Here is a 21,064-nt window from a genome sequence, read left to right as displayed (position 1 = left end):
TTGCTGATAAGGAAATGCAGTATCCAAAGAGAACTATTTAATGCAAGAGTTGGTGACAAATGGGAGGAAGAAGGGGAAGGTACCAAGGAATGAAACTGATCACACTATGTTATATGCGAATATCACATTACGAATCCCACTATGTATAATCATAATGTACCAATAAAAACTAACTAAATAAAAGGGTCAGTGAAAAATGAAGCAACTCAATCCTTCCACCTTCAGTAATGAGAAGTGTGGCTCAAAGACCTCTTACACATGGCCGCCTTCTCTATGCCTCAGTTTCTTGTCTGGAAAACTGACTGTCACCACCTCATAAGGCTGTGTGAAGACTGACTGGGGGCAATATATACAAGAGCTCAGAACAGAGAAGCAGCTCTGTGGGAGACCATCCTTACATGTGACTGAGTCAAACTCCCCGGCTGGGTGCTAAGGCGCTCAGTCACAGAAATGTGGCAGAGCTTTCCCTACCCTTCTTGGGTTTGAGGGTCAGTATCTAGTGAATGAGTGTGTCTTGCTACAGCCCCATGGGTGAAGCTATACTCACCTGTTCCTTTGTAATATAACCCCTTGCCCTGTTTAGGATAGAATCTTCCATGGAAGTGCCTTGTGTGTGTCCCCTTCTCTTACTGTGCCCTGGCGTGTGGTCTACCCAGGTGTCAGTCAACCTGCTGACAGTGGACATCATGAAATAGATTCAGCCCCCTGAAACCTGACCCCTTGCCTCATTTAAATAACTTCTCCTCAATAAAAGGGATCAGCACGTGCTCTCGCTCTTTTTCTGCAGACCCTTAAGGTCAGAGGAGCCGTCACAGCGACCCCAAAGAAAAAGGTATTGTGTCTCTTGTGTGGTTATTTCATGCAGCCCAGTTAGTCCAGTTTAATTGGAGTGACCCCTGAGCCTTTTAGTTGCGAGAACAGAAACCCGGCACAGCTCCATCACTGTTGGGTGGCAGCAGCACTGTCAGTGCTGGCCCCAACAGCACCCGCATCACCAAGACCCACTGCCTCAGGTCCCAAAGCAAATGAAGGCCACCCACCTTCTGGAAGCTGCTGCAGTGGTAACTATCGTGAGACTGCTCAAGCCACTCTGAGACTCAAGTGAAAAGAGGAATCAACACTGGGCCACCCACATGGTCATCCAGCTGGCCATGAAGGGCCAGGGCACAATGGAGCCAGCAGGTCACACCACTGCTAGCCCTTGCAGAACAAGGAACAGCCCCTCCCGCCCTCTGTAGACACAGCCTCGTCCCCAGCCTGGGAGCCACCCATCCAGGGACAGAAGGCTTATTGTCCTTTCATCTCTCTCTCCTGGCAAGCCTCCACAGTCACCTCTGGAAATGATGCTGCTGCCCAGAACCCACCAACCAGGAATCTGTAACGCCTCTGTGCCCAGGGCTCCCAGCAGCATGGAGCAGAGGGAGAAAGACACCAGGCCCTTCCTCACCCACTACCCAGTTACCAGGGTCCAAGGACGCCAGGAGACAAGGCCAGGCCAGATGAAGCAGCAGAGAACAATCCACACTCATGAAAGGAAAGAGACCTTGGTGCCAGAACCCTCATTCCCAGGTTCAAGATTTTCCCCCAAATTTGGGGGACTTTTCAACAAATAGTGCTGAAACGACTAAATATCCAGAGGTAAAAAAAAAAAAAAAAAAAAAAAAACTTCATTTCATACCTTTTACCATTCACAAAAAGTAACTCAAAATGGGTCACAGACCTAAATGCAAAACCTAAAACTTCTGGAAGAGACAGAGGAAATATTTATGACATTGAATTGGGTAAAGATTTTAGGTGTGACACCAGCCAAAAAATACAAGCCACAAAAGAACAAACTGACTTCATTAAGTTTTTAAAGCTTCTACACTTCAAAAGACATTGTTAAAAGAATGAAAACAGGGCTGGGCTCAGCAGTAGAGCACTGGCCTAGCAAGCGTGAGGCCCTGGGTTCAATCCTCCGCATCATATAAAAACAAATAAGTAAAAGTATTGTGTCCAACTATAACTAAAAATTTTTAAAAATTGAAAAAAACAATGAAAAGACAAGCCACAGATGGTAAGAAAATATCTGCAAATCACATTATTTGATAAAAGACCTATGTCCAAAATATATACCTCGAAACTAATAAAACAAAAAACTGAATTTTTTAAATGGGCAAATGATTTGAAAAGACACATCACCAAGGAAGACATAAACAACAAACAGGAGAAATGCCATTTAAAACCACTCTGAGCCAGAGAGACCCCCCAGAACAGCAAAGAAGGAAAAGACAGGCTGGGCCCCTGCTGGCAAGGAAAGATGAACTGGGCACGCACCTCTGAGAGCACGCGGCAGAATGTGAAGGTGTTGGCGTCCAGCCAGTCCACTCCAGGCCCCCACAGACGTGAAAGCATGCATATACAAAAACTCATACATAGCATCATTATTTGCAATAGCCCCAAACTAGAATCCACCCAATGTCCATCAGTGGGTAAGTGGACAAACTGTGACAGAGTCATACAACTGATGAAAAAAGAAATTAATAATATACAACATGGATCAACCTCAAAATAATTTTGCTGAATCAAAGACAACAGACTACAAAAAGTACACAGTGTATGATTCCATTTACTTTCTCTCCAAAATGCAAATCAATCTACAGCAGCAGGGAGCAGTTCAGTGGCTGCCTGTAGCAGAGAGGGGAAGGGCCTACAAAGCCACCGAGGGAAACCTGGAGTGACCACGCATTCACTCTCCAGTGTGTCACAGCAACAATGAATGCAAATGACAAAACCTATCAAACTGTACACTTTAAATATGGACAACCTGTTGTCTACTCACTATAACTCACTGAGTATTTGAAGTGGGGGGGGGAGAATTACATAGGGTTAATTATGTTAACTTTCATTTTATCGAGTAAGTATTCTCTTCAGAAACTACCAGTCCCAGGCTGGTAATGCAGCTCAATGTAGTGCACTTACTTACCCAGCATGTCCAGGCCTGGGACCTGAGCCCCAGCACCACCAAAAAACCCTACCAGCTCTTATCCACAATACTAAAAGAAAGGACGTTTTAAAACAGGTTCAATATCATAATTTTATACGAAAACAGGTTCCTTCATAAGACACACGTGAAGACCACTATCATTTTCTCATGTGGGCGAGAACCCACATTCCAACCACTTTCTGTGACCCTGTGGCAGGAATGCAACTGGGCTCACCAAGCCCAAGGCAAAGCTCTCCCTGCTATGTCTCCATGGCTAGCTTGGCAATCCCTCCTAGAAGGACAGTGCCAGGGATGGCCATGTGCACTGTAGGACCAAGACACTGCTTCCTCCCTAGCAGAGGATAAGTCACAAGAAGGCCAGGCACGAAGGTACACACCTGTAATCTCAGCTACTCAGGAGGCTGAGGCAAGAGGATTGCAAGTTCAAGGCCAGCCTTGGCAACTTAGCAAGACCCCGTCTTAAATAATTAGGAGCTGGGTTGTGGTTCAGTGGTAGTGGGCTTGCCTAGCATGTGTGAGGCACTGGGTTTGATTCTCAGCACTGCATATAAATAAAAAAAATAAAGGTCCACTAACAACTAAAAAATATTTTTTAAAATAATAATAAATAATTATTAAAATGGTTAGGGTACAGCTCAGTGGTTAAATGCCCCTGCGTTCCATCCCTAGTGCTGCATTAAAAAACAAAACAAAACAAAACAAAAAACACAAGATCACAAAAAGAAGGCTCCACAAGGTTCCTAGAGCACTGCCTGCAGCTGAGGAGCACTGGCTTGCTTCTGCAAGAACCAGTACCCTGAGCCAGAGCGGCTGGGTTTGCACTAGGAAGAGCTCAGACGCCAACGTGAAGACTCCTCACTGGAAGGCTTTCAGCTAAAATCTGCTGAGCTAAAGCGGAAATGAAATGTGAGCTCTAAAGAAGACCACAGCGTAGGCAGGAATCCTTCTGATTGCCAGAATGCTGACAAAACCCAAAGAACATCAGGCAGCCCTAAAGGAAGACTGGGGAAACGGGCAGTGGCCAGTGAGCCTCCTCATGTGTTACTGGTTTCTGGAAAGAATGGCTGCCCAGCGGGGCAGGCCTGCTCTTGGACCCAGGTTCTCTGGCACCAGGGCTCCAGGCAGGGTCTCAAGCCCCATCTGTCAAACAAGGAGGGGCAGATATCACCAAATAAATAAGCATGGATTTTTTTATTTCAAGAAACCAAGTGTACTTATGGGTCTTTGTCCTATACTACAAGGATCCTCACACACACTGGTGGGGACACCCCAATCCACACATCGTAGTTCTGGCCACACACACCTTGTGCATAGTCACTGTTTGGCTACTGTGGGTCTCAGGCATGTGCACCTAGAGCACAAACCACCCTGGGGGACATACTCAGGGAGGAAGCCTACACAGTTCTTTTGTTAAGTGGGCTGGGGTCACTGGGCCAGGGTATCCCAGAGTCTCTGTGTCCATGCATGGTATAGAAGGTTACAGGTATGCACTACCCCATGGTCTCCCAGCAGAAGGTCCAGGCAAGAGGTCCTATATGCCAATCCACAGTGATCCCAGCATATAAAAAAGCTCATATTGAGGGCTTCCCTAAACACCCCTGCACATCCACATCTGGAGCTACATTCTTGCAGCCTGCAAAAGCCGGAAACTCCACTAGACTGCAGGACTGTCCAACAATGGCCCCTTGATCACACAGACAAAGAGGGCATCATCCCAGCACCACTTCCATCCACCCACCCGCCCCAGCCGCCAGGAAGAACAGCTGGACGCTGGCGTGCTTGGCTAGCACCTTCCCACCTGCGGAGAAACCTAACCCAGACAGTAGGACCCTTCCAAAATAGGCATAAAGAGCAACCGTGCATCCTGCATCCCACATCAAGTGAGGCAAGTCTTAGAAAAAGGCAGAGCCACAAAGCGATTAAGTGTAAATATTTAAAGAACTCACAGCTGCCAGAGCCAGGAAGATGGCAGCTTGCAAACTTCCAGGAGGAATAATGACTCTGACGTCAGGGGCCAAGTCAGGGGCAAATGTGTGTCCCTCCATCCTCACAGAGTAAAGGTGTTTTTTAAAAGTAACTTTTCAGGAAGTGACTCTGTCCAGTGGGCAGTGCCTTAAAAGTCACAACAAGAAAACTGTTGTACACATATATCTTCTCAGTCAAGAATAATGCTGCATTTCAAATGCCATTCATGAGGCAATTATTTGGGACTGAGGATGAGATCACACAATTTGCTAACAGTAAATAGTTAGACTTAATAACTTCAAGTGTCCGTAATGTCCACCATGCAGAGAACTTAAAGCATGCTCCACCTCACCCTTCCCTACTTGAGCAAAGCAACCTGATGTGACAGTCACAGAGAAGATTAAATTTCTGGTGACAGAGGAATAGTCATGAGCCAGGACAAAAGGGACACACTTTCTATTTCTTTTTTTTTTTTTTTTTTTTTTTGGGGGGGGGGGGTACTGGGATTGATTGAACCCAGGGCCTTATACATGTGAGGCAAGCACTCTGCCAACTGAGCTATATCCCCAGCCCACTCTTCAATATTTTTTTAAGAACACTTTTAGTTGTAGATGGACACAATACCTTTATTTTGTTGATGTTGTTTTTTTATGTGGTACTGGGGATCGAACCCAGTGCCTCAGTGGGCTAAGCAAGCGCTCTACCTCTGAGCCGCAACCCCAGCCCCACACTTCATTATTGCTGGCATTTCTGATGGCATGCTCAGGCCTGGCTCCCAAGTGCCAAAACCCACACTGCACACTGATCATCAGCACATAGTCACTGGGGGCCAGCACCTCAACCCTCTAAGCACAGCTTCTTACCTGCAAAACAATGCTGTCCTGAGGATGAGTGTAATCAGGCAGGGGAAAGCTGGGCACCTGGCACAAAATAAACCTCAATATGTACCAAATTTTAAAAAAAAATCATGGTAAGTTCAAAAACAGGACAGGGGCTGGGGTTGTGGCTCAGTGGTAGAGGGCTTGCCTAGCACATGTGTGAGGCGGCACTGGGTTCCATCCCCAGCACCCCCCCACACACACACACACAATAATAATAATAGTAAAGTAAAGGTATCATATCCATCCATAACTAAAAATATTTAAAAAACAAAAACCTCCAGGACAGGGATGAGACAGCTGGAAGGGAGCTAGCCTAGGTCCTCAGCCCACCGAGGCCAGCCTTCCCTGCACACTGGGCCAGAGGGAGTTTAATTATACTCTGTCTCCCCTAATCAGAATGTAATGCCTTCATCTACTGTTTTCGTCTTGCAGCCCCAGTGCCAACACAGCAGATATTCAAATATTTGCTGTACAAATTGATAGGGCTTTAGGAACCCATTAGAATTGCTTGCAAAAATGTTTGAGCCCATTTCTAGGGAGAGATTCAGCAGAATTCCTTCAGGGCCCTCCCCGTGGGAACCGCCAGTGCTCTGGCATCTCCTATTTGAACCTGATCGGGTTTGGGGTACCTGACCTTGCTTCCAGTGCACAGCTCAGCCCTACCACACCAGGGACCGCATTTGCACAACATGCCCTGAACTGACAGGCACGCAGATGCCAGAGGGCAGGGAAAAGGACAACAGTAAACTCCTACTAACCATCCCTGCAAGAAAAGGGTCCTATAAGACTGACAAAGTCCCTAAATCACTAGATGATAGTACTTTTTGCATTCAATGGCATAGGAAATCAAGGTGACAGGAGGATATTATAAATTCTAGTTTTTAAATGAATTAGGATTTCATCATATCACAGCATGGTTTATAACAGTAACATATGAATGTTTTTTGTATGTGTGGGGGTGCAGCACATACGTATCAGATTATTAAACCATGCCTGCTGGGCACAGCCCTGAAGGAGTAGTCCTTTGCAGTCACTTGCTGACTTCCTGGGGAGCCAGAGCCACGGTGGGGACCACCCATGCACCAAAGCGAGAACATGGGTCTGAAGAGTTCTGAAGTGTCCACCCCCAGAAGGGAAGCACACAGCTGGAGGGAGGGGAGGGTCGCGTCGCAGGAGCTGTGCTACAGGGAGCTCTGTGGGCGACCTGTGCTGGGCCCTGACAGGCACTCATCCAGGACAAACAACAGTCCCCTCAGCACTCCATTGTAAAGGCGAGGCAGGTCCCACAATGAACGGCAGGGACAGGCCAAGCCCAGGATTCTGACTGCAGAGTTCTGATCTAGCAAGGAGTCCAGACACACCAGTAGTCCCACAGCCCTGGGCGGGCCCCAGACCCAAACTCAACAGAGGCCAGTCCCTATCCCACTGCTGGAGAGGGGCTCCGTACAGGGAAAGCAACCTGGGTCCCAGGTCAGGACCCAGGCCTTCAGAGGGAGAGGATGAACTTCCCAGGCTTTGTGAAGTGCATAGCGCTGGCGATTCCCCAGTCCACTGGGGAAGGGGTGCTGCCCCACCCACACACCAGCCCCAGGACCCCCTGGAGTTCCCCCTGGGCTGAGTTTGTTTCCCTCTCTGCCAATCACAAGGCTAACATGAAGTTTTTGGAGGGTAGGGATACCAGGAGGTGTCCCATCCCTTTATTTATTAGTAAGAGCACAGCCATTTTAAAACTATTTCTAAACATTGTAAACCCACACGTTCCTGGCAGAAGTAGCAGACATGTCCAAAATACCCATTCTGGAAATGAGGTGCGTGTGCATGTGTGTGTGTGCACGTGCACAATCTTCAAGGAAAGTAGCCTACCTGAGCGTTAAAGGGAGGCAATGAGTCGGCTCCCATCGTCCTCCACCACCATCGAGCAACTTCAGACACAGGCTTACAAGAGCAAGAAGCAACCCAAAAGGAAACAAAACCCACATTAAGAGAGAAGAGCAAAGGGTAAGTCTGGGAGCCATTAGACCAACCCCTTCACTCAGTCTTCATAAAAGGATACACACTGCAGGGCCCAGTGATCCAATCACGGTGCATTTTTCCCATGACTTATGCTAAGTCAGAACTATCCCTCTGGCCTACTACAAGGCCCTGTTTCTATGGAACTGTCAGCCCTGGGTCTGAGAAACAAAAGAAAATTGACAGGACAGCATGAGGAACCGGGCACCATCCCAGAATAATGCTCAGGTCAAGGGCTACTGTGGGACGGTGCCTCAGGGTTAGGCCCGCTCTGTGCCATGTCCCCCAGCAGAACAGGGGCAGGTAAGCAGAGATTTCTCAGGAAAATCAAAAGAAAATGGGATGGACAAAGGGGAGCAAAGGGCAAGTGCCTCAAGGACTCAGCTGTGATCATTCGGCTTGGTTGAGGCGCCCTAAGGATGACTTGGGCGCCCACCCAGCCCGGCCAGAGCCTTTGCACTCACAAGCACTGCTCAGTCAGTTGCCGAGGCAACGGCAACCCAGACATGTTTAGGCATCTGTGGAAATCAGAGCAAAGTACAATCTCTACACTTGTGATAAAAACTCAGCAGCCAAGCACAGAGCCAAGCATTACTCAAAAATTTGGTCCTACTGACAGAATAAATAGGGTGGCGGGGAGCAGGAAGTGACAGCGCCCAGCAGAGCTGAGAGTAGACTAGCCCTGGAGGGCTGGCACCACAGCCAGCTTGCATTGGGAACAAACACTTATGCTTTTGTGTCATTTGTGATTGTTCCTCTTATTCCCACCTTAGTATAGAATAAAGTCCTTTGGTTTGGTTTGATTGTGAATGTCAGCTTAGCTGGGATAAGAGGAACCAAGAAAAGCCAGTTTTTGCCCAAGAGGAGGACAGAAAACTAAAGGGGAGACAGCCCCAGGGGAGGGGTGGACACCCCCCACACACACACAGTTGTCACAGCAGGAACTGAAGGAAGGGGATGAGGGTAAGAGCTGAGCTGGGCAGGCCTGCCCCTGGCTCCCTACCTGGGCCCCCTCCATGTCCCCACTATGCACCTTGTCCTCTGCAAACACTGGAAAATGAGCCACCAGGAAAACAGGGTTGCACTCAGTCTGAAAGTGAATACCTGAGGACAGTGGTAGGTGGAAAAGCCAATCAGCCCACAGAGGGGACATGGTAGAAAGCCACAGTGGACTTTAGGATGGAAAAAACAAACAAGCAAATGAACAAAACCAAGAGAAAGCACCAGTGTGACACTCTCCCCAGGAAGCTCCTCTGACATGTTCACCTCCAGCAAGGAGGAGACACGGGACACTCGGGACAGCAGCGCCCAGAAAGTGCTACTGCAGAGGCAACAGCCACAGGCTCACAGGACCCAGAGCTATCCTGATTTCCAAATGAAAGTCTTTGTTGTTGTCTTCTGGTTTTGGTGGTAGTGGGGGTTGACTCCAGGGGTGCTCTACCACTGAGCAACATCCCCAGCCCTTTTTATTTGAGACAAGGTCTCACTAAGTTGCTGAGGCTGGCCTCAAACTTGGGATCCTCCTGCCTAAGCCTCCCTGTTACTGGGATTACAGGTGTGTGTCACCATGCTGGTGTCCGATTTGAATAAAACCAGCAGAAATAGCCTTGCCCAGTCCTCAACATGCACAACGTAAATGCAGGAAAGCAAACTAAAACATGTCCTATGAGTTGCTGTGGTTCAGAGTATCCTGAGGACAAAACTGATGAAGGAATGCTACCATAAACATTTACAGCCTTCGGAATGTAGAACATTAGCTCAGGGATTAATAATAAAGAAGGACTCTGTGTGTGTGTGCACGCTCTGGGAATCACAGGCCCTTGCACAACACTAGGCACCAGCTCTACTGCTGAGATATACCCCCAGCCCCAAGTAAGGGCTTTTCATCACAAAAATAAAGCATCCAACTCAAATAAAAAGATATCCAGAAACTTAGGAAGGAAATGTGACTCATTCAAGAAACCCTCACAAAAGTTTCTTATCTCACAGCTATGCATAAGGTCTAAAAACCAAGGCACCTTCAGGAGAAATAATCTCCCATTTTCTTCACCCAAAATGCCAGAAAAATAAAGACTTACAAGGAGTAGAGCAGGATTTCAAAACACTCTTAAGATATTCATAGCCTTTAATCCAAGATTTCTTTCCCTTTCTTGGCAGCACTAGGGGTTGGGGTTGGGCCAGGGCCTCACACGTGCGAGAAAGTACTCAGCATTTTACACTGAGCCATAGCCCCAGCCTAATCCAAGATTTCTATTCCTGGGAATTTATCCCCAGAAACAAACTGCAGAAAAATAAAAGTGAAATTGAAAACTGTTAATCATCTACATTAGCCAAAAAGAGGAAATAACCTAAAATGTCCAGCAAAAGGGAATGTTTTAATCTCATTACCTTAACAGAATAATACAGCCATTAAAAAACCTTCTGGGGAGTAGACTCAGGTGTATAGCTTAGTGGTAAACACTTGCCTAGCATGTACAAGGCCCTGGGGTGATCCCAAGCACACACGCGCGCACACACACACACACACACACAAAAAAAAAATTTAAAGATGATGATGATAAGAACATGGGGGAGGCCTCCTGGTACTTATCCTCAGAGGCAGAGCAACCCTACCCCATATTTGCTGAGCCTCATGAATGGAGGGACCAAGAAGGAAAAACAATGGAAAATATTTGATAAAATATTTAAGTGAATCTGAAAAATGTAACCATAACAGTGTTGATTACTGAAAAGAAGGCAGACTCCTGAGGTCAGTGCAGGCTTCAAATGTCCCCCATTTACAATGGATGACTCTGAGGTAAGAATACCATCTTTGACCCACAGGCTCCCCGCGTTCAGACTGACAGCCCGAGAGCAATGCTGTGAGACGGCAGAGGCGAGGCGCTGCTCCTGCCCGTCTAATGCTTGCTAGAGACGCAGTCCACGGGCAGCAGCACCTGCTTCTGGTACCCACTCTAGGACTCATGAAAACCCGCAGGGCTGGGGCTGCAACTCAACGGCAGAGCGCTGGCCTGGCATGTGTGAGGCACTGGGCTGGATCCTCAGCACCACATAAAATAAATAAACAAAGGCATTCTGTCCTTCTACAACTACAGTAAACAAAAATAAACAAACCCTGTGCATATGGAAGATAACACACAAAAGCATTTCTTCAGGAAACCCCATTTTCTATGTTGTCCTTCCTTCTTCCCTCCCTCCCTTTCTTTCTTTCTAGTACCAGGGATTGAACCCAGGGGCATTCCCCAGCCCTATTTATTTATTTACTTTTGAGACAGGGTTTTACTAAATTGCTGAGGTTGTCCTCCAACTCACAATACTCCTGACTCAGCCTCCGAGTCCCTGGGATTACAGGTATATATCACCACACCCGAATGTTCCTTCAATTTTTAAAAGATCTTAAAGTAAGGCTGGGGTTGTAGCTCAGTGGTAGTGTGCTTGCCTAGCACAAGTGAGTCACTGGGTTCAATCTTCAGCACCACATAAGTAAATAAAATAAAGGTATTGTGTCCACCTACAACTTAAAATATATTTAAAAAAAAGTAAAAAATCATTTTGGCATAAAAATGATAACTGTCACAAGCATTAAAACATCTGCTCTAATTTACCTGCACAAATCATCTTCATTTGATAACAAGATATCAACAAAATGTAAGCCTTTCTCAGTTTTACAAAGTACAGTGTAAGACAAGCACACAAAAACGCAATTTCTTCTCCTTCGACTACCTGCTTTTTAATAGCAGGTGACATCTCTTAGAATGCAGCTGTGGAAGGTGAGGCCCCTAAGTCAGGGCCTCTGGAATCCTGGGTGTGCTCCTCATGACTGACCAACCCACCTGCGTGAGCTCGGGGATGACCAGGTTTTGACTACACATCAGCAGCTGCACATGTCCTGCTGCGTGAAGTACTAAGAACTTTCAAATTTCCTTTATCAGGTCAGTTGCAAGCACAGATACTGCCTTAAACAAAGACCACATAATTTGCCTCATTTTCTGTTTCTCAGGGGGTGTAGAGGGAGATTAACTTTGAGAGATTGTTTTCACATTTGAGGGCAAGTGGCTCCAAATCTACTTAGGCAATACGGTAAAACGACCTAAGTGTAGGCTTTAGCATCAACTCTGACCCTCTGAAGGTGACTTAATCTCTCTGAACTTTGGTTTACTACTGGGTAAAGTAGAATTAAAGTTATCTTGTTGCAAGAATTCAACTAGCAAGAATGTAAACTTTCTTTTATGGTCCCTCAGAAAACCCCAGAACTCAGCAGGGGGGTGCCCCCTCTCACCACTGATCCCATTCCCACCCAGGCCCAGCCTCCCTAATGATGATACAGGTGCTGGTGCAGGATCACAACTGCTTAGTTAAAACATGGTTGTGTCCAAGCTAAAGGGCACCAAGGTAGGCCGGCTTCAGCAAATCAACCAGTTCCAGAACCGCTAATAGCAGGCTTGGAGGTCTGTGCAGGGAGCAGAGCCGGTCCGTGGTTCTTTTGAAGACCGCAATTCACAACCTTGGCACACTCACTTGGTGGCAACATAATTTAGTATAATGGAACACAAACATGGTTTAAAATATGAAAATGTTCACAAACTACATTTTAGGCGTCACTTTATACTAAAATTCCATTTAATTCAATAGGAAACTTCAAAACACTAGCCACAGTTGATTTCATGTACTACAGACCACCCTGTAGGTACAGACAGAGGGCCTCTCAACTACCTCCCTGGGAGCTCTGGCTCAGGCCCAGGCCGGGTCTAGGTCGGTGGCCTCAGGCAAAGTCACTGACCCATCCACTTTTGCCTCTTCTCCTCTGAACCACGAAGAGGGGAACAAACCAACAAGGTTGTTCTGAAAACAAAATGAAGGCTGTGGGGAAGTTGGTGATAAGCTGCAAAGACCTTGGCAACCAAATTATTTTTTGGTTTTTTTAATAAAATTTTTAACTGTAGATAGACACAATACCTTTATTTATTTTTATGTGGTGCTGAGGATCGAACCCAGTGCTTTACATGTGCCAGGCAAGTGCTCTGCCACTGAGCCACAACCCCAGCCCCCAGACTGTTTTTATATATACTTCTTTTAATTATAAAATCAAGTTATGACTTAAATATTAATTCTGAAACATAATGGGCAATGGTACAGTCTGGAAAAAAAGAAGACTTTCCATAATTCCACAGCCTTAACTATCACTGCTGCATAAAATTTTAATAATATTTTACATGTGATCAGATCAGTGCACATACAGTTTTTGGTGGTGCTGGAATCGAGCCCAGGGCCTTGTGTGTGGGCCAGCGCTCTACCCACTGAGCTGCGTCCCCGCCCTTATCATTTACTTTTCCAAGTCCTTCCGTTTTTCTTCGCCTACATGTGAGTGATTATCACAGTCACACAGGCTCCCTTCCTGTTCTTAGGCACCATGTTCAGTCACAACCACATCCCTTCATCCCAGTCTCAGGCTTTCTGCAAGCCACTAACATGACCCTCAGCACAGAGTCATCAAGCCGGGCGGAAGGCCCCTACCTGGCAGGGCTGCCCTCAAAACCCAGGGAAGAGGCGCCCAACCTCAGCCTCACTCCCAAAAAGTCGAGAGAAGCAGGCAGAAACCCAGAGTTGGTGAGAAGGGAGGAGACAGGCTGGGAGAGCCAGGATACAAGGGTATGCCACACAGGACCCCTGTCACCAAGGGAAGTCTAACACATTACATATACTCTACCTAAAGGAAGAACAAAACATTTTAGAAGGATTTTCAGAATTGTATAAAATAAAATCAACATGGCACTTTAAAGGTACACTTTGCTTAATTTGCATATTCACTTACACATACTTTGAGTGACACCAAAATTATTAAGCCAGGACTATCAATCAGGCACACATGATGAACTCTGGGGCTGTTACTTCATAGGACCTACCTCAATCCTAGGAAAAAGGGGCTGTCGGTGTCCTGGTACAATTAACTGAATGTCTATGTCTCCCCCAAATTCTTTTATTCAAATCCTGCCCCTCACTGCAATGGTATTGGAAGGCGGGATCTGAGATCTAAACAGGGGGTGACGTCATGAATGGGATTAATGGCCTTATAAGGTACACTGTAAGGTACAATCAGAATTCAGCTGTCTGTAATCTGGGAAAAAACCCAACCCTACTGGTACCCTGATCTGACTTCCAGATTCCAGAACTGTGAGAAGTAAATCCCGGTTGTTTACAATCTACCTGTCTGAAGTACTCTGTGTTACAGCAGCTCAAACTAAGATACCCAGTCTCAGAAATGTTGATACATTTGGCCAAGGAAGGTCACAGGGTCACCTGGTGGTGGAGCTGGAAACAGAACCCAGGGCTTACTTAAAACTATGTTTAGGAGTTGGGGATGTGGCTCAAGTGGTAGCACACTCACCTAGCGTGCGTGAGGCACTGGGTTCGATTCTCAGCACCACATAAATGTAAAATAAAGATATTGTGTCCACCTTAAAAAAAAAACTAAATAAATAAAAATAATAAAATAAAACTATGTTTCTAGGGGCCGGGGTTGTAGCTCAGTGGCAGAGCACTTGTCTAGCACATGCAAGGCACGGGGTTCGATCCTCAGCACCATATATAAATAATAAATAAAATAGAGATGTTATATCCACCTACAACTAAAAAAAAAAAAAAAAAGCCATGTTTCTAACCTCTGATTCCTTAATGCGACATGACCTTTTTTCTGCAGGAATTGACAGTGAAGGTTCCATTCTAACCTCATAGACTTGTGAGCATGAACCATGTGGAAAGAGCAGACCCAGGCAGCTGACCCATTACCCACCTCCCGCTTCTGCCAAGACCTTCATCCTCCTCTGTGGAATACCCTAAAGTGGCTCTGTGTGGGCCCCAGTCTCCAGGAGGGGGTTCAGACCCAAGCCCAGCACACAGAGCCTGCCCACTGACCTTCCCTCCTCCACACCCGGCAGCCCGTCCACATGCCACCTGCACACAGGTTCTTGACGACTCTGCCTCTGCCCAGGGCTCTCCTCCATCATCCCACCTCAGTGCTAGCAAAGGCCAGTCTCAGCCACATCCCGTGAGCAGTCCCACCTGCCCTCCTCCCCTCCCACTGTGCACCCCCTCCTATCTGGCACTGTCACCGTGAAACATAACTGTTTCTAGGCCTGTTGCTGACCCTGAGCTGACTCCACAGAGCACAACAGTCCCTTAATCTCAGGGCCCAGAGTGGCAGGCAGAGCTAGGTGCCAGAGGCACAACAGAAACGCAGTTGCCAGTGCAGCCCCCTCACCACACCTCACCCATTTCCCTTCAGCTACTGATGCCCGTCCAGACACCAGCAGCTAAGACAACCTCCAAGCAGCCCAGAGTGTGACAGTAGTGAAACCCCAGCACTTCCATGGCAGCTTATCAGTGTCCCCAGCTCCCTGCCCCCCCTGCCCAACCCCCCCCCCCCCCGTCGATATCTACATCAAAGAGGAAGCCAACGGAAGGGATGGGCCAACCTGCAGGGAAGAGGCAGTGCAGGCAGAGCCGAGAAGCAGGCCTGTGGCAGGCCACGTCCACACTCCACAGTAACTGGAACTGCCTGGTGGCACAACCTGCTGCTCTTTCTCCATCATAGCGTCGCCTTTGACTGCCTGGATTCCCACCAGACTTCTGCTCTGGGTGGTGGCACACTGCTCACCAGTCAGCCTTAGCAGGAGCCTCCAACAGCTCCTCTCACCGCAAGAAGGCCCTTCCCTGGGAGAGGCTTCATGTCCAATGTCCCTGAGGCCATGTGTGGCCACCTTGTACTCGCAGGTATCTTAAAGGAATGGTCTGTGATACACACAGATCTCTTTTCCACACCTCAATGATGAAGATTAGTCAGCCCTTCTCCTGACAGACCCCAGCATGGATTGACAGGAGGATGGGGGATTCCTCTGCTACCTGCCACTCGTGAGTGATGCCTACTGTGAGCAGCTCTACCAACTTCCATGCTGCACAATCAAAACACTGATTAGGATGATTACTTTCATCAGAAATAAACAATCTAACATCTGTGCAGCTTTAAAATTTCATGTTCATGGGGCTAGGGTTGTGGCTCAGTGTTAGAGTGCTCTCCTAGCATGTGTGAGGCACTGGGTTTGATCCTCAGCACCACCTAATAAATAAATAAAAGCTAAAAAATAAATATTTTTTTTAAAAAGTTTTGTATTCTTTCACATACATGTGCTCTTTACATAGCTGAGGCTCTCTATTCTGCTTATAAACTGACAAAACTCAATCCTGAAGGTGTTAGGAATGTGGCCACAAGAAGCTACTGTTAGATAGTCATGGTCACTGGCACAATCCACACCCAAGTTTCAAACCCACCCAGAGACTCTGAGCCCAGGGAGGAACCTCAAGCCACAAGGAGCGTCTCGCCCAGGAGGACATATTTGGATGGGACAAGTCAAACATTTGGAATTTTCAAATAACATTTATTTCACAACTTTCTGAAGTGCTAAGCAACTGAAAAGTCATCATCTCAATGTACTCTTTAATCAATAAACATTAAATCTGCTCAAAAACCCAAGCTCTACAAATTTGCCCCTTTGAAAAATGTGGCAAGAAAAAAATATATAAATAACCTTTCCATGGTCAGGCAGAAAGGTGTTTAGGGATCCAAATTCCAACAGAAAAACAGTCCTTCAGGAGACGCACAAATAGTTTCCGCTGCAAGTGACACATTCTGGGATATTTACACTGCCAAACATAACTCATAATGACAACCACCAAGGAAGCAAACCCAATGGAAAAAAACCATGCTGGCAACTGGAGTCCAGTTCTAGTCTCAGGACAAGCCTCACTCGAGATCCTGTCAGAGTGGTGGTCACGCCTGGCGACCCTTTCTTCATTACAAAAAGGAACATCTACCACTACCATCCACTCAGAAATGTTCTGGACACAAAAAATGATAGGTGAAAATGCTTTGGAATGTGTGTCCTCTATAAATAAAAGCCACTGTTATTATTAGCTCAAAGATGATCAGGAAAATAGGGTTATAGAATACAGGAGGCAAGAGGCAGCTGAAGAAGGTGCTATGCCCAGCACGATACCACCAGGCCATGCGAGATGCCCACTACGATACCACCAGGCCATGAGAGAGGCGGCTTGGGGGGGCAGATCCCACTCTTAACCTGGGTTCCAGGCCCCTCAAGCTGGCCACATGCATCTTTTGGGGGAAGGGGATCATGGTTATTTTCAGAGTTTCAAAAGGTTAAGAACCTCTAAGCTCCACATTTTAAGAATATGAAAACTGAGGTAGCTCACTGCAAAGCGCTTGCCTAGCATGTGTAAGGCACTGGGTTCAATCCTCCGCACCACATAAAAATAGACAAATAAAATAAAGGTATTCTGCTCATCTACAACTACAAAAAATTTTCAAAAGAAAATATGAAATATTGATGGGGCTGGGTTATGGCTCCGCGGTAGAGTGCTCACCTAGTATGTGTGAGGCACTGGGTTCAATCCTCAGCATCACATAAAAATAAAATAAAGCTATTGTGTCCATCTACAACTAAAAAATATTTAAAAAAAAAAAGAAAATATGAAAACTGAGACCTCAAGATCTGTGTTGACTGTCCTTGACCTCAAGGCTAGTCAGGGAAAGGCTGGACAGAGCCTAGGGCTCCTGATCTCCATCACGTCCTATCACACTACCATCCCATATTCTGAGGAGGGAAAAAAAATTTCATATAGCTACAGAGCATGTTACACAAACCATCACACCTGTGGTTTCTAAATTTATAGCAAAGTTTCTATCCTTATTTAACCTTTCTAAAGTTTCTTGTTGAGATCTTTGATAATTGAGTTTGTTTTGTATACACTGCCACATTCTCTGTGTGGAGCCAAGAAACGTGAGTGATTGAAGATTAAAAATTTTTAAAAATGGGCTAGGGGTGGGAGTTGGAGTTGTAGCTCAGTGGCAGAGCGCTTGCCTAGCATATGAGAGGCACTAGGTTCAATGCTTAGCACTACATAAACAAACAAAATAAAGACATGCTATCCACCTACAACTAAATTAAATAAATAAATAAATGGTTGGGGTGAGCCTTAATGGTAGAGGACTTCTCTAGCATGTGCTAGGTTGTGTAACTAAGCCCTTGGGTTCCCCATCACAGAGAAGAAGAAGAAGGTGGGGGGGGGAGAGAGGAAAAATGAAAAAAAAAAAAAGGAAAAGACTTTAAGAAAAAAAAATAATGATTACCTGGTACTCTGCTTTATTAAGCAAAAAAAATAAACACACACTGATGAGAATAAGCATGAGTCAATATATAACTTAAGCAGAGATTTAGGATCTTTGTTTTACATGTGATTTTTTTTTTGAGGGGGGGCGGTAACTAGGGATTGAACTCAGGGACACTGGACCACTGAGCCACATCCCAGCTCTATTTTGTATTTTCTTTAGAGACAGGGTCTCACTGAGTTGCTTAGGGCCTGACTAAGTTGCTGAGGCTGGCTTTGAACTAGAGTTCCTCCTGCCTCAGCCTCCTAAGCTGCTGGGATTACAGGAGTGCACCACCGCACCTGGCTTTACATGTGATTTTAATCAAAATACCAAAATATGTGCTCTCAGACGCCTGCTACCCCTCAAACAGTTACCTTTGAAACTACACAGATGTCAAAAATGTCACATTGTGCAAAATACTTGGAGAATTGTTTTAGGATGTAACGTTCAGCAGGCAGAACGTAACTATCAGAACAGCACTGAGACCCACCAGAAGCCAAGTTTCAAAAGAACAATGCTTTCAGGTGGGGGCATAAAGAAAGGACTCTACCTATGGAATGCAAGGTGGTTCTGCTGCTTTCAGGTATGCAGTGGCAGTTCCAAACAACTGGGGAAAAAAAAAAAATGAACTGACACTATCACTCATGTGAACATGGCCATTACCCACATAATCTACAGGGCGGTCTCCATGAAGCCGAAATACAATCAGATGGCAGATAAGGCAGGCTCGAGTCAGCTGGGCAGTTCAGGTGAGGGGGGCTGGGAGCACTGGTAATGCTACAGCAACATCTAAACACAGGGTGCCATTGCTATTATAAATATTACTTTAATTTGTTTGATATTCCACACATCCTGGAATAATCAACTGATGATCCCTTCAGAAGCAGGAAGCCTGGCATCATGTCTTAACTCAGCACAGACTTTCAAGTGACAGAGGAGTAATGAAATGGCTAAGGACAAGAACCCCTCTGCTCCTACCCCAGAAATACCTGGTTATCCGAAATCTGGACTGGACACCCAGGACCAGGTAAAGGCAATCCTGCTTCACAGCAGCAGGCCCTGTTGAAAACCTAGATATTGTTTTTTACATATGCATAATTTTAAATTATTTAAATATTATGACCTCTTAACATCTGGGCTAAAAGTAATGAAGTTCCAGTTCCCAAAACAGCAGGAGATAAGAATACCATTTCCAGACAGTAGAATAAATCAGTCATATCTTTTTTATGCTCATATATGAATACAAGACCAGTGTAACTCCACGTCATGTACAACACAAGAATGGAATGCTAATTAGAAAAAGTCACACTCCCTATATATGTCAAAATACACACCAATATCATGTATATCTAAAAAGAACAAATAAAACGAAAAAAATATTATTTAAAAAAACTACCATTTCCATTCAAATGAGTTGTTCATCTACTCCTGTGTTATATTACTTTCCCAAGTAATAAATATCATTGGCCTAATGGCCAATTTCTTTATAACTTTAAGACAATTGTCAAAAGAAAAACACACTTCAGGAAAGTTTTTGTTGTTGTTGTTTGTTTTTTGTTTTGGATTTAGGTGGACACAATATTTTATTTTTATGTGGTGCTGAGAATTGAACCCAGTGCCTCACGCATGCCAGGCAAGCGCGATACTACTTGAGCCATATCCCCAGCCCCTCAGGAAAGTTTTTGATGTAGTGGCCTCGTATCTCAACCAGCACAACTTCACAAAGGAGGCTGCCAAACAACTCCAGTTAAGTTTAAACGAACACAGATCAATGCTTTCCAGGTGAATCAAGAGAAATCCAAGTTGCACTGGCGCCCATTCAAACCTTTATGAGGGGGCTGGGGATGTGGCTCAAGCGGTAGCGCGCTCGCCTGGCATGCGTGTGGCCCGGGTTCGGTCCTCAGCACCACATACAAACAAAGATGTTGTGTCCGCCGAAAACTAGAAATAAATATTTAAAAAAAAAAAAAAAAAAAAAAACCTTTATGAGGCAGCTCTGGGCAGGCTTGCAAAGCTGGGGGAATAAGAGTGTTTCAAGATGGAACAGGAGGGCTAGCACTCAATAAGACCCACCTGGTCCCCTCTCCCTGGGATCCAAGTTGGCAATCCTAGGAGGGTTAAAACAGAACTTCAGCATTCTGAAATAACTGCAAAGAGAGGAACCCAAGAGGAGGGAAGAAAAGTGTGAGCTCACATCCGCAGCTCAGGTTTAAATTATTTGAGCTGGTCTCTTGATTTTCATCAGGACAGCCAGGGAGTGTTTGGTAAACAGTATAATGAGTAGCCTTGGAGACTGTGAGCTGCCAACTCTCCTTGACCACAAAAACTCAGGACAGTTGGGGTAAAGGAGAAGAGGCAAGACCCAGGAATGATGTGTACGCCCCACCCAAAGACCACCTTCCCTCAGGCACCCTGTCAGAGCATGGCCTCCCTGAGGCACCAAAGATGGGCTGTACTGATCCCAAGGAGACAGCACAGCTTGCTCTCCTTCTGGAAAGAAAATCCAACTGTGAGTGAGCGAAACTGAATGAATCGCTGAAATTCAGCAGCTACCATACCTCTCAGGATAAACTAGTTTACAAGCCCCAGAGAAAGAGCAAGAGTCCCCATCTGGGATTCAATGAGTCTGGAGAAACTTGGAGAGTCAAATGGGCAAACACTCAAGCCTCTCCTGCTGGTCCCCCAATCCTAGGTCCTGCTGACATGGAAGGGCTTTGCTCTCCCACCCTCCCCAGACACACGCACACAGAGGCAGGACAGGGAGGGTGGAAAGGAAGGAAATGGAGGGCGGTCATCAAAGAGCCCAGAATGGGCGCATCCGCGGCTCCTGCCCGCTCACTGGCGCTCCCCGGCCACACCTCTCCTCCAGCCCCGCTGCCGGCACCCCTCGCCCACCCGCGGGCCCCTAGGACTCTCCGCCTGCCTTCTCTCCAATCGCGCCCCTGCTCCGCTCAGACTCCTGAAGACGCCCACCTCCCACTTCTGCGGCTGCCTAGAGCC

The 21,064-nt window shown here is 46.3% G+C and overlaps 1 long non-coding RNA gene across 1 annotated transcript; it reads right to left on the bottom strand.

The window, feature by feature from the left end:
• Positions 1–461: 461 nt before the first annotated feature.
• Positions 462–21,058, bottom strand: LOC125616807. The gene is made up of 3 exons (XR_007347563.1): positions 20,046–21,058; positions 16,366–19,889; positions 462–472 (listed from the first exon to the last, which is right to left on the bottom strand). It is a non-coding gene; the product is annotated as an uncharacterized LOC125616807 (long non-coding RNA).
• Between the last annotated feature and the right edge of the window lie 6 nt (positions 21,059–21,064).

Source organism: Marmota marmota, unplaced genomic scaffold, assembly GCF_001458135.2.
Source record: "Marmota marmota marmota unplaced genomic scaffold, marMar, whole genome shotgun sequence".
Classification (NCBI taxonomy): Eukaryota; Metazoa; Chordata; class Mammalia; order Rodentia; family Sciuridae; genus Marmota; species Marmota marmota.
Note: the sequence above shows the minus strand (reverse complement) of the source record. Positions and strands in the feature narration are given on the sequence as shown.